The sequence below is a fragment of the Sinocyclocheilus anshuiensis genome, unplaced genomic scaffold (genome assembly GCF_001515605.1).
Source record: "Sinocyclocheilus anshuiensis isolate Anshui unplaced genomic scaffold, SAMN03320099.WGS_v1.1 scaffold447, whole genome shotgun sequence".
In the NCBI taxonomy this organism is placed as follows: domain Eukaryota; kingdom Metazoa; phylum Chordata; class Actinopteri; order Cypriniformes; family Cyprinidae; genus Sinocyclocheilus; species Sinocyclocheilus anshuiensis.
The window spans coordinates 1,199,068-1,214,604 of NW_015552615.1; the positions used below are offsets into that span (position 1 = coordinate 1,199,068).

General features: G+C 34.0%; 1 long non-coding RNA gene across 1 annotated transcript; it reads right to left on the bottom strand.

Annotated features, from left to right (window-relative positions):
- Positions 1–13,375: 13,375 nt before the first annotated feature.
- LOC107665983 (uncharacterized) lies at positions 13,376–14,060 on the bottom strand. The gene is made up of 3 exons (XR_001631624.1): positions 13,822–14,060; positions 13,655–13,681; positions 13,376–13,497 (listed from the first exon to the last, which is right to left on the bottom strand). It is a non-coding gene; the product is annotated as an uncharacterized LOC107665983 (long non-coding RNA).
- Positions 14,061–15,537: the final 1,477 nt, after the last annotated feature.

Sequence of the window (15,537 nt, forward strand, 5' to 3'; positions counted from 1 at the left end):
TTTTTGTTACATACAATTTAAATTAATAATACAATTTTTGTTACATGCTATAAAATAAATGTTGGGAGAAATAAAAAAAATCTAATTTTCATGTAGTTTAACTTGATGCATTAAAACAACTAAAACTAAAATTGAAATAGAAATGAATAAAAACTAAAAACTACATAGACTACATATTTTTATTAAAAAAAAACAATAATGGTTTTTAAAAATAAAAATAAAAATGACAAAAACACACCAAAAAAATGGCAAACTTTAACTAAAATGAAAATGAAAAATACAAAATATTTTAAAATATTCTTATATCTAAATCTAAATTTTAGTAACTAAAACTATATTTGTAGTTATAAAATATTTGACCCAATATTTCTGCAATATAGATATTTTTTATCTCAATGCCTAATAATATTCCAAATCCTAGACCCTTACTAAAGAGATCACATTAGCTAGAATGCTGCCTTTGAAGGTAACTGCATATGTAGGGAGTAAAAAACAAGGCTGTGCACGAGGTTTTGGTCCAGATTGTTCTGATTTGGTGGATTGTTCCTTTTTAAGCCTTACTAGCGATTAAACAAAGGTTTTGTGACATCCAAACTACTCTGGTGGTAAAGTTTTTCATCATGTTAGTCCTCCAAGAGTGTAACCAGCCTGTCTTACTCCATTACACTTTAACAGAAATAGTGTTTTATGGTGTGCAATGACTGCTCTGTGCCGATAAGTAGTGTGTGTGTGTGTTCTTCAGGGTTACAGTGAGCTCTGGGGAAGGACAGCAGTGTGTGAGACAATGTGATGCTCACTGGAAGAGACAGCGATGTAATTTGCCCTTCCAACACCACAGGCTCTTGCATAATATGCCCCCCTTCCACTTGCAGAGCGTAAAAGGGCTTGTATGTCAGACGTGGTAGCTGTACATTTCAAACAACACAAAGATACATTCTGTTCCAGCAATCATTTAAATGAATAGTCCACCAAAAATAAAAATGCGCCATCAAAACACTACCTGTACATACTAAGAAAATCAGTAGACCGAGTAGAATAACACAATTATCATTTTGGGAAAAAATATTAATTTAACAAAAAAGTCCACCCAAAAAAATTTACATTTTCTGAAAATGTACTCGCCCTCAGGCCATCAAAGATGTAGATTAGTTTGTTTCTTCATCAGATTTGGAGAAATGTAGCATTGCATCACTTGCTCAGCAATGGATGCTCTGCAGTGAATGGGTGCCGTCAGAATGAGAGTCCAAACATCTGATAAAAACATCACAATAATCCACAAGTAATCCACACCACTCCAGTCCATCAGTTAACATCTTGAGAAGTTGCATACTTGTGAGAAAGAAATCCATCAAGACATTTTAAAATTCAAACTGTTGCTTCCAGCTAAAATATGAATCCATAATAACGCTTTCTCCAGTGAAGTGGTCTTTTAAAAGTGGTCTTTTCTGAATCAGGAGAGAAGTCTGCACAGATCAAGATAAAACAGTCCAAAACAGATCTAGACAAATATGTGGGTGGATTTTGATGTGAGAGACAACAGGAGATGGACATTTTCATTATTATGGATTATGGGGTTAAAAATGTCTCGATGGATTTGTTTCTTACAAACACGTAACTTTTTGCAAGATATTAACTGATGGACTGGAGTGGTGTGGATTATTGTGATTTTTTTATCAGCTGTTTGGACTCTCATTCTGACGGCACCCATTCACTGCAGATCATCCTTTGGTGAGCAAGTGATGCAATGCTACATTTTTCCAAATCTGATGAAGAAACAAACTCATCTACATCTTGGATGACCTGAGGGTGAGCACATTTTCAGCAAATTTTCATTTTCATTTCCTTTAAGTCTGAACTTAAAGCCTCTAATATCAATATTAGTATAACAAACAACAAAATCATAATGTAAATATAAGCTGTTGCACTTGCCATATCTGTAACAGTAGTGGATATGTGTTACTTGTGTTATTTAACACCCAGCTAGACATCACAAGCATGCAATGAGACTTAAGTTTCTACTCTACTGTCTATGAGATTCAGTTCTATGACATTTTCCTGTCATAAAAATGAGTCAGGGATGATGTTATGGCATGCACTATTGCGAAAAGCGCAAGTGCTGCTGCACTCCAGATGAGAACGATTAGAAGAGACAAATTGTGATAAATTGGCTTGGTTTGCTTCCTTGAACTTCAATTCATGCTCGGCGAAAGATGCATATGTTTAGGACATAAAGACGATATTATGAGAAAGTGAAAATATTAAAATTAGTGCCAGTAAAAAAAACAATACTGACTTGTTGCAATAAACCCAGTAAATAAAAACCGGCCTGCTTAATCATGTAGTGCGTGTGTTAATTTCTTCCATTCTGTCACTTTTCCTCCAGTGAAACCCTGCGTGTTTAAACACGTCTCTCTCCAGCTCAGCATTGTCTCAGAATGGCTCAGTACAACACAGAGGCTACAACTAGATTTCTACATGAACTCTGTAAGAAAAGTAAGTGATATTTTCCTTGGTACATATCAATAGCAAATAGCCAATGAAGAGTGATTGATCAAAAACCTTTCCAAAGAATAAACTGCAAATAATTACAAGGAATGTGATATTTAAAATGATTAAGGAGGCACATTTTTAGGTGCAAACTGAGAATGACTTACAGCACTATATAACTGTACAATACTGTAGAATACTGTGCAATAATTACACTAAGAACTGACTCTTATTGACTCTATAGAAAACATGTTGCAATTTTGAAAAAAAAAAAAAAAACACCATTTACACACACACACACACACATATATATATATATATATATATTTTACAAATGAGGACAAATTTATCCCAAGTACATCCAAGACATCCCATCCAGTTTCTGTTACACTGAAATATATTTTGCATATTTTTCTGAATATCTTTTTCATATTAATAAGATTAAAAACCTAAACATAAAAAATGAAAACTAAATGAACAGAAACGTTGCCTTAGTAAAACCAAAACTAAAATAAAAATAAAGTCAATTTATTGAAAATATAAAAAAAAAAAAAAAAAAAAAAAAAAATTGACATTTTTTTAAATAAAAATTAAAACTGAAAATATGAAAAAGGATCATTCAAAATATTAATAAATACTATTCTAATAAATAATTAATAAATAACAAATAAATACTACGATTTTAATGGACAATGTAAAATATTTATAACATTCACAAATATTTTACATCTCATTGTCTATTATTAAATTGTTTTAAAAATATTTATCTGCATTATATTGGCAACTGTGCTCTCTAGATATTGACAACTCATATACATAAATAAAGCAAAATTTCACCAAACATGAGCATCATTATCCATATATATCCATATATGATGTACATTTTTTGGAGTATTTTACAAATATTTTACATATCGTTGTCTATCATTAAATTGTTTTCAAAATATTTATCTGCATTATATCAGCTACTGTGCTCTTTATAAACTGACAACATATTAACTAAGCACAAGCATACACAAATATGAGCACAATATCACTGAACATGAGCATCCTTTTTCATATAATCTAAGATAATCTTATTGGGTTTAATAGGAATGCATTGTGTCATTTCATCAGTGTAAGGATCAGCTATGCCACAGGGCTTGAGCCTACAGACATACATGGGAAATAAATACATGCTCCTCTGTGTCACATTTTATTTAATAATGAGGATCTTGTGCAGCTGATATATGCACTTGTCCACACGTATGACCATGTGTAAGCATGTACCGTGTGCGAGAGCTACAAGATGTGACCGTTTCCTTCTGCGTTTGTGTGTATCAGCCTTGAGAAGCCTGCCGAGTGTCAGATGAGATCCTGAAAGCCCTCTGCAAAGCTCTTCAGATGAGACCTGCAGGTCGCTTTCTCCACCTCCAGAAGCCCCAAACACCCAGCACTGCTCGCTGCCGCCCTCGGACTCCCATGATGCCCGTCATCCCTCTCGCCTGAACGCCTGGCCCTACGGACACTCGCCCCCAACGCCAACATCGCCTGTCTACATCCATCTTCCTCTCCTCCTCTTGCCCTCTCGGATTGGTCTACAACCACAGACATTTGCCAAAGGCGTCACTTTGTTTAAAAAAATTGTGTGGAAAATTCAATTCACAATTAAATTCGATTAACGATTCGATTCTGCATTCTTTAAGTGCATTCACAAGATTATTTAAATGCTTCCCCTAAATTCTTTAAATGCTTAATCAGGGGGCAAATTACACAGCAGCCTTCATGGTTACAGAACCATAGGTTAGAGAGAAAAAAACACTTTTGTCCATTATTAGATGCTAGTTTAATGATGCTATGGCATGACATGGCATATGTAGAAATGTATGTATGTAAAAAAAAAATTAAAAAAAGCTTTAAAAGTATTATGTATAGGCTAACATTTTGTCACACCAGGGGCGTATCCATCATTTCAGAAGTGACAAATGTCAAATACAATAATTTATGTATGTATGTATTATTATTATTTTATTTTTTACACTGAATTATTTTCTTATCTCTTACTTTGAATTTGCTATAAGAAATCAAATACACTGCTGGACAATAATCAATCATTTGTAATCTATCATTTTTTTCCTAATGGCAATTTTATGATTGATTTATATAGGCCTACTACAAACAATTATTTCAATTTTCTGCAAAGAATAAGGTAGAAAATATACTTTATAGTTTCTGCACTGTAATAAATATGTCAATTAGCACTGCATCATTCATAAATGTTATTTATTTATTGTGTTTATTGTCTTAACGTTTCATCAGTTCATTCAGCTTTTTATACAGCTTAGCTGCAGATATAGCCTGGCACGTCTTGAGTTCTATGAGTGCGAGATCACTTCTCTTTCAGTGCAAAAACGTCTTTATCTCATTTTCATAAAATAAAATGCTATAGTATTGAACTTTTCCTCTCCATCGGCGAATGATGATTCTGAAAGAAAACGCGCCCGATGTCTGTTTGCTATAGCAACGAACGCTACTTTCATGCATCTGATTATCAGATAAGCCATGCGCGCTTATTTCAAGGTTGTTGTGTGGTTATTTTAATTTTCCTTCGTACATTCGGTTCAACGACATTGTTAAAACACATTTATCATTCTTGAGACGAACGGAGCGCGGGTGCAATCCTGTGACAGTCAGGCGGTAAATAGTGGAGCGCGTGAAGGAGAGATGCGAGGCACCAACACTGTTCAATTCGTGCTTGAAGTAATTTAATGTGTATATATTTTGAAAGCATTGAATCGCTATAGAAATCGCGATTCATTCGATTCTTAGCGTTTTAAATCGATTAATGTCCAAAATCGGCGATTCACGATTCAAAAATCCATGTTTCAAGATCGATGCATATGCATCGTCAGGGTTTGTAATCGATGCATCGAGAAAACGAGTGAATCGTTACATCTCTAATATTTACTATATACTATAGTTTACGTACTTTACTTAATTTTACTTTTACTTCTATTTTATGGCCTTTGCCACAATATCAGATATCAGACATAAAGTGTGCACAATAATTTTACAATATTGTAATGTTATGTGATGAACTGATCCTGAAATGAATCTTTTTGAACAATTTAAATGCTTAAAATGACTTTGACTGCAAAACATGGTAGCATAAAATATTTACCTATATAATATAAAAACATGATTTAAATTGGATATTTGGAATATATACACTACCAAAAGTTTGGGGTCAGTAAGAATTTTCTTTTCTTTCCTTTTTTTAAAGAAATTAATGCTTATTATTAATTGTATTCATCACTGATTAAACTGATAAAATAAATGCTGCTCTTCTGAAGTTCTATTTGTAAAAGATCCTGAAAAAATTAAATAAAAAAACACTTCAATCCAGAAAAACTTTTATTATGGTTTCCACAAAAAATATGAAGCATCAAAACAGCTTTCAACATTGATAATAATAGGAAATGTTTCCTGAGCAGCAAATCAGCATATTAGAATGATTTCTGAAGGATCATGTGACACTGAAGACTGGAGAATTTATGCTGAAAATGCAGCTTTGATCACAGAAATAAATTACATTTTACAATCTATTCACATAGAAAACAGTTATTTGAATTTGTAATAATATTTCACAATATTACTGCTTTTTCTGTATTTTTGATCAAATTAATGCAGCCTTGGTGAGCAGAAGAGACTTCTTTCAAAAACATAAAAAAAATCTCCAAACTTGTTAATGATTAAGCTTATTTTTATCTGGTTTATGTTTGAAACAAAAATATGCCAATGCCACAAGACAAAACACTTTGTGGTGACAACGTGGTGGAGACAAAAATCATCCATGTTCTCAGTGTAAATGACGTCTTTGCTCTTTACCCATCACTGTACTCTCTCTCTGTCCATCTCCTCTCCGCCCTTCGTCCCTCCAGAATTTCTGAGAAAATAGCTGAGGGCCAGATGAAGGCTTTGGCTGCCTCTCTGCGTTACCAGCTAAGACAAATATTTCCCAGGACGAGTCCCGTTGCCCGCAGGATGTTTACACGCAGCTCCCCTCCCACCCTTGTCCTGGCTTTGCCTCTTTCATCCTCTTCCACACACACAGACAGACAAACACAAACAGTGAGTATCGGCAGATCACCTTCACACGCTTTCGGTTCAACTGCCTCTGACCTCCTTGTCTTGCCCCAGATTTGCGTGACCTCACCCTGTAGGCCATGTACACAAAACAGGCTCTGTCAGTTAGCATAGCGTACGGTCTAGCCTAGCATAACACGCAAACATCTTTGAGAAGAGCATTCGTGCCAAACTGAGAGTAAAAGACAAACACAAAGATACTGTAGACTGGAGAATGTCTAAAATAAACAACAGCGGACTGAAATGGAAATAAAAGTAGCAGGTATTTGTTAATTTTTGAAGATCAAGCGAATCCTCATAAAAAATGAAATAGCTGGGGAAAGGGTTTGTAATCGATGCATCGAGAAAACGAGTGAATCGTTACATCTCTAATATTTACTATAGTTGAAATTTTACGTACTTTACTTAATTTTACTTTTACTTCTATTTTATGGCCTTTGCCACAATATCAGACATTCACCTTAAAGTGTGCACAATAATTTTACAATATTGTAATGTTATGTGATGAACTGATCCTGAAATGAATCTTTTTGAACAATTTAAATGCTTAAAATGACTTTGACTGCAAAACATGGTAGCATAAAATATTTACCTATATAATATAAAAACATGATTTAAATTGGATATTTGGAATATATACACTACCAAAAGTTTGGGGTCAGTAAGAATTTTCTTTTCTTTCCTTTTTTTAAAGAAATTAATGCTTATTATTAATTGTATTCATCACTGATTAAACTGATAAAATAAATGCTGCTCTTCTGAAGTTCTATTTGTAAAAGATCCTGAAAAAATTAAATAAAAAAACACTTCAATCCAGAAAAACTTTTATTATGGTTTCCACAAAAAATATGAAGCATCAAAACAGCTTTCAACATTGATAATAATAGGAAATGTTTCCTGAGCAGCAAATCAGCATATTAGAATGATTTCTGAAGGATCATGTGACACTGAAGACTGGAGAATTTATGCTGAAAATGCAGCTTTGATCACAGAAATAAATTACATTTTACAATCTATTCACATAGAAAACAGTTATTTGAATTTGTAATAATATTTCACAATATTACTGCTTTTTCTGTATTTTTGATCAAATTAATGCAGCCTTGGTGAGCAGAAGAGACTTCTTTCAAAAACATAAAAAAAATCTCCAAACTTGTTAATGATTAAGCTTATTTTTATCTGGTTTATGTTTGAAACAAAAATATGCCAATGCCACAAGACAAAACACTTTGTGGTGACAACGTGGTGGAGACAAAAATCATCCATGTTCTCAGTGTAAATGACGTCTTTGCTCTTTACCCATCACTGTACTCTCTCTCTGTCCATCTCCTCTCCGCCCTTCGTCCCTCCAGAATTTCTGAGAAAATAGCTGAGGGCCAGATGAAGGCTTTGGCTGCCTCTCTGCGTTACCAGCTAAGACAAATATTTCCCAGGACGAGTCCCGTTGCCCGCAGGATGTTTACACGCAGCTGCCCTCCCACCCTTGGCCTGGCTTTGCCTCTTTCATCCTCTTCCACACACACAGACAGACAAACACAAACAGTGAGTATCGGCAGATCACCTTCACACGCTTTCGGTTCAACTGCCTCTGACCTCCTTGTCTTGCCCCAGATTTGCGTGACCTCACCCTGTAGGCCATGTACACAAAACAGGCTCTGTCAGTTAGCATAGCGTACGGTCTAGCCTAGCATAACACGCAAACATCTTTGAGAAGAGCATTCGTGCCAAACTGAGAGTAAAAGACAAACACAAAGATACTGTAGACTGGAGAATGTCTAAAATAAACAACAGCGGACTGAAATGGAAATAAAAGTAGCAGGTATTTGTTAATTTTTGAAGATCAAGCGAATCCTCATAAAAAATGAAATAGCTGGGGAAAAAAACACTTGAAACATTGCAACTAGTTTATTTAATTTGATGCATTCTGTAGTGGAAATAGCATTTTATTCCTACTTTTATAGCTGGCATTTTTTTCCTAAATCCTGTTAAATACTATTTTTACACTTAAATGGCATCATTTGACAAATGACAGCTTGACTGGAAATGATGCACAATAATGCAATTCTGTTCACCAGGGATATTTACTTTTTGTATTTGTCTTCTGATTTCCTCCCGCATCACATGTCTCATATTTCATCTCAAGCTCTTCGCTGGTACCGACGTCTCCTTGGTAAACAAGTACACTAACATAAATTATTACTTGCGGGCAAAATTGTTGGTTGTGGAGACAGTGACGCCACAACGGAGGGACAGATTAAATGTGAATAGAACATTTGTATAGAAATCATCAATTTAACGCAAGAAAATATTGAAATAGTTTTCACTCGTATTTGGAAATAAATAAATAAATAGTAATTTATTACTTTAATAACACTTTTTAAATAACATTATTTTATATATTTTATTATTAATTATCCAAATAGGAGTAGGATAATAATACAAATAAAATAAGATTTTTTAAAAATAATTATTAAACTAATAATAAATTAAGATTGATTGGGAATCCGAGACAAACACCCTTTATGTATTTTGGTGTTATTATTATAGCTTTAATCTTGTTCGAGATCCACACCTTCAATTTTAAGTTGTTATCATTATTATTAATATTGTTGTTGCTATTTGTCCCAGATCCACACTTTTAAACTTTCAAATCTGAAATTTTAATTTATTTTTAATAGTATTGCTTTTTGTGAAACATCAATTTTCATTTCAATATTTTATTAATTTATTATAATATTTTTTTTTTTTTTTTGGAAAATGTATGATTTCACCAAATAGCAAAACTAAATGATGAAATGTTGTTTTGAGATCCTAATCAAAAAGGAAAAAAACTAAAAGTTGAAATCCGCTTCAATAAAATTCAACCTCTGAAACAGAAAAGTGTGCAAAGTTGCAAAGATATGGTTAGTTGGCATCCCATCAATAATATTAGACTAACCAGCTGTATGAATGCCTACTAGCAACCGAAAATACAGAGACTTGGCAACACAGAGCAATTTAATCACCGCCATTGCGAACGAGACATGAAGCGTTGCAAATACAGCTGCAGAACATTGTTCTAACGTCCGACAGAGCTCCAGAAATGACATTGTCCAGATGAGTCTAATTCAATTCTAGAGAAGTGTCTAATTCAATGTCTTGTCTTGCTCTAATCGAAAGTCAATGTCGTTCATAGCTCTAGATAACTTCCGGTTTTGTTGCATGTCTTGACAGAAGGCCAACATTGAGAGGTCAGTGAGTGCACTTAGATTTACGAAGTGCGCCTTTACTTACCAACTAACCATGAATAAATACAACAGACTGTGACGGGATGAGAAAAAGAGAAGGAAAGAAAGAACAAGGGGGGAAAACATAGAAGTGGCAGTTTTCATTTCAGAGGACAGAGGGAGGGCCTGTCCTTGATTAACATCTCACCTAACGCCACGTATTTTGGAAACATCCGGTAACATTTGTATTCTCTGGTTCTGTAAATCCTTTCGGTCGATTAAGAGGAATTAAGGGCTTTGCTTCTCTCATGCTGCCTGTAAAGGGTTACACATCTCGCCTTATTAAGCGTACTGTGCAAATTCAGCAAAACATGTCACAGCTTGACACGTTCAGGCCTGAACTCTCTCACGGGCCGCATACTTCTGCTGCTATAGAGGACGATACGCGACACGCTGACTGGGTTTAAACACTGAGTATAATCATGTGAGAACTAGATCATATTTTCTGATGAAAACGTGAGCGGCAAAACTCCCCCCCGCAGTGTTAGGGTGTTGTGGGTGGCTGCCAGGGCGTTGCAGTGCGGTTACCGCCTGCTTTATCATCCACCAGAACAAAAAAAATAATAATCTGATTTCTTAGAAAAATGCACACATAGAAGTCACGAGATTTGAGGTCTCATTCATGTCTGAAGCAAAATCATGCAGCTAACAAGCTAGTGTTATTTTAGTATCACTGAGATATTATTATAGTTTTATTACTTTTTTAAATATTTAATAAAAGTATTTTAATTTATTTATTTCTTCATTTTAATTTTAGTTAGTTTTAGTAATTTTGTTTTTATTAGTTTTTTTGTAATACGTGTCTACTGTATATAGTTTTTATTTCAGTTTTCATTTTAGTGATTTTAGAACATCAAGTTACACTAACTGTAAACGAGAACATTAGTTGCATTAGTAACTAGCTGAAATAAACTAAATTTAAGATTTTTTATATTTTTTAATTTATATCACTTATAATTATTTAATTGGAATATACTTTTTTTAAACAATTTAAACAGTAAAAATTAAAATAAATTATTTCAGTTATTTTATTTGTTATTTTAAACAAAAATGTTTATGGTTTTAGTTTTAGTTAACAACCGTGCAAAAAATATGCCAAGGATTTAGACTTAGGGTTATTTCACTAACCCTATGTATTCATAATGTTTATAGTGAAGCTTGACTGTAATATTTTGCATATATTTTGGGTTAAACCATTTTTGTTCCAATATATTAAAGTACTTAATAAATTATATTTCTAATAAATATATATTTATATTCAAACATATTGTTTGCTTCTTACACTATCTTTAATTTATATTTTCAAAATAAGCTTCTTCTTTTTTTCAAAAATGCATAAGCACTAGGGCTACACGATTATGACAAAAATCATAATTGTCGATTATTCCCTTGAAATTGTAATCCGATTATTAATTACGATTATCACAATTTACATTAAATGATGTTTATACCATTGTTTGATGCAACTGCATGCCGTATTTTTATATGAAAATAAACAAACTGAAAAACCTTCAGTGCTTTTCTATAGTATTAAGCCTCAAATGTCAAATATACATCGGATTGGTTTCTTCTTTAAATTATAAAAAAAAGTAAAAATATGAATGGTATTATAATGTTATACTAAAACTAAAACTATGGAAAAACCCTTAAGATAACATGTAGAAAGAAAAAAAACATATCTTAAGCGTGCAGAATAACATAAGTGGACTTTGAACGATTAATTGCCGCTTTGAACGATTACGCAATTGTGGCATCCATAATTGTGATCACGATTAGAAATTCAATTAATTGTGCAGCCCTAATAAGCACATCACAATTCTTTATGAAATTGCCTTTTCCATAAATTGGCTTAAAATTTGATGAAAACTGATTTTTTTTTTAGTAGGAAAGATAATTAAGTTGTCCACATTTCTGGAACAGCCTCTGGAGGACACTTTAATTTAACATAAAACAAGACTCAATGTCTTCTGGTTTTGCTTCACAAGTAGATATACTTTTTATCTAATCGTATTGGAAAACAAAGACAAAAATACTGAATAAGAAAATCACTTTTTGCAATGCAACTTGGAAGACAACTACAATTTCTCATAAGTAATAGCGGAATATAGTCTCTGCAACTGTTCACTGGAAATCATAAACAATAATGTCTTTCCTCACAGTGTTTGTCACCACCACCCAGAAATGCGATTTCTCAATAGCTGATCATCTGCCAAAAACCAGCACACCTTGCTCTTCTGTGTGCTTCCCAGCCCATGATGCCTCTGAATGAGTGAGTCATTGCATCTGTACAGTTGGATTGGTTTCTCACACCCAAGACATTGACAAACCATCACAACATGAAAGGAGTCGAGTTCTAATTTATCTGCAATAAAGAGAAAACACACACACATACCTGTGAAAGATGCATTGGGAGGGACTCCACACTTTTGCAAACCGGATTTTCTGGTCTTCTTGCCTCTCTTCGCCGCAGTAGCTGTTATATTCATAGTAACTGTCTTAAAGATCAACTGAGCTAGCTGCTGTGACAGTGACACACAAAAGGAGAGAATGATTTGTCTGACAACTGATGTGTGCTTACATTGCTCGATGAGGAGAACCAGGAATGTTTTCAACACGTTTGCGTTGAAAGACATGATAATTCGCTGAAAAATGACAGTTTTGGCATCATTTATTCACCCCCACGTTGATCCAGGCCTTCTTTTTCTGTGAAAGGAGAAAGCAGAACATCTGAGCTTCTGTTTATCATTCAACAAACGTAGAAAGTGATTTATACAGTCAAGCTCAGAGTTCGGGAGACTTCCAGGAGCTTTCGATTCATGTTTCACCGCTTTGAACGATTACGCAATTGTGGCATCCATAATTGTGATCACGATTAGAAATTCAATTAATTGTGCAGCCCTAATAAGCACATCACAATTCTTTATGAAATTGCCTTTTCCATAAATTGGCTTAAAATTTGATGAAAACTGATTTTTTTTTTAGTAGGAAAGATAATTAAGTTGTCCACATTTCTGGAACAGCCTCTGGAGGACACTTTAATTTAACATAAAACAAGACTCAATGTCTTCTGGTTTTGCTTCACAAGTAGATATACTTTTTATCTAATCGTATTGGAAAACAAAGACAAAAATACTGAATAAGAAAATCACTTTTTGCAATGCAACTTGGAAGACAACTACAATTTCTCATAAGTAATAGCGGAATATAGTCTCTGCAACTGTTCACTGGAAATCATAAACAATAATGTCTTTCCTCACAGTGTTTGTCACCACCACCCAGAAATGCGATTTCTCAATAGCTGATCATCTGCCAAAAACCAGCACACCTTGCTCTTCTGTGTGCTTCCCAGCCCATGATGCCTCTGAATGAGTGAGTCATTGCATCTGTACAGTTGGATTGGTTTCTCACACCCAAGACAATGACAAACCATCACAACATGAAAGGAGTCGAGTTCTAATTTATCTGCAATAAAGAGAAAACACACACACATACCTGTGAAAGATGCATTGGGAGGGACTCCACACTTTTGCAAACCGGATTTTCTGGTCTTCTTGCCTCTCTTCGCCGCAGTAGCTGTTATATTCATAGTAACTGTCTTAAAGATCAACTGAGCTAGCTGCTGTGACAGTGACACACAAAAGGAGAGAATGATTTGTCTGACAACTGATGTGTGCTTACATTGCTCGATGAGGAGAACCAGGAATGTTTTCAACACGTTTGCGTTGAAAGACATGATAATTCGCTGAAAAATGACAGTTTTGGCATCATTTATTCACCCCCACGTTGATCCAGGCCTTCTTTTTCTGTGAAAGGAGAAAGCAGAACATCTGAGCTTCTGTTTATCATTCAACAAACGTAGAAAGTGATTTATACAGTCAAGCTCAGAGTTCGGGAGACTTCCAGGAGCTTTCGATTCATGTTTCATTGAAGGAGGCCTACATACCTTGTCTCCGAATAGATGAGTCAGACGAGCCTGTTGTCATTCAGTCAGAATTGTTGTCATACGCAAGCTTGAAAGCAACAACTAGGTGTTCAAAGGAAAAGTTCGCAACGATCATTTAAAATCGAGAAAGCATAAAGCTTTCGACAGAAAATCCGCGCGACAAAGTTGCACGCAAGCAACAGCAACGCAGCGCGATCCGTGATGTGCGATTCGCTAACAAAAGGCTCTTATGAACCGGTTCGTTTATTTGAGTCAGTAAAAAGATTCACGAACTCGTGAACTAGGAATCGTTACCTAAAGTTACTTTAAAAATACGATTAACCGTGATTAAAGCCATATATTTAGTTTTGATGTAATAAAAGACATTTTAAAAATTCCAAAAATAATAATAAAAATACACAAAAATATGCAACTACCTGAACTGACCGGTGCCCTTTTTATTTATTTATTCATTTATTATTATTATTATTATTAGTGATGTTTCTTTGTTACTACTATTTATATTCAAGAGGCATGACATTTTTAACTTACAATGATGTTGTGTTACATTGTCATATTTTATATACAATAAACAGATTGCTCAAAATTATTTGTTTGCACAATAAATGAAACAAGAAGAAAAAGAGAAAAAATATTATTGATTATTATTTAGCAAGGTCAAGGCCAGTTTAACAGATTGTAAAACTTATGTGGCGCAAATATGACTAAAATGACACCAGTGAATTATTAAACCACTTCTAATGAACTGTATTTGAGCAATTCCGTAATTTGTGAACTAAAAAACTAATTTGGCCCTGATACAGTAATAATGTGGATCGCAGCTCATATCATTTAATCTTGGGAGATTTTGATGAGAAATGTTTGAGTTCTGAGAACAGTTGGAGACATTTCCAAGATAACTGTTTTACTTGGTTTACATTTTCTTTACAATCTGTTCATCTCTTTCTCACTTGTGTGTGTATCTGTTTTTTCCATGTGTTTGGTTTGTTCGTCAGATACAGCCGTATCTATCTGCAGAAGTGTTTGTGTCAGCAGACTTTGTGTGCAACAGTCACGCTTGTTTAGCCGTGTGAAGTGAGATCGGACAGGTGCATGCTGGTTGAAGCACAAATAAGTGAGAACAAGCCTGCGTCCGGCGTACCAGTTTACTCTACTGTAACATTCACTGTACAGCTGCTTGATTTCGCTTTCTCTTCTCCACATTACATTCCAGCATATTTGATAGGGAGTTGAATTTCAAAACATTGAGAATGTCAGTGAACCACAAATATTGGCTTCCCAGATGTTTAGTCTATTCACTCAGCAATGCATTTGTTTTAAAGGACTAGTTCACCCAAGAATGAAAATTCAGTCATCATTTACTCACCCTCCTGTCATCCCTTTGTATTTTTCTTTCTAATGAGAAAAAAAGGTGAAATATTATACGATGCTAATGACTTGGAATATAGTGCACAAACATATATATATATATATATATATATATATAAACAAAAGTTTGGGATCAGTAAGACTTGTAATGTTTTTTAAACAAGTCTCTTCTGCTCATCAAGGCTGCATTTATTTGATCAAAAATACAGGAAACCCACTGTATATATATATATATATATATATACTTTTTTTTTTTTTGCTGTATATAAACTGGCCTTTTAGAGATTCTTCAAAATATGTTTATTTGTGTTTTATGCTAAAAACCATGCATTTTATTTTTATTTATGT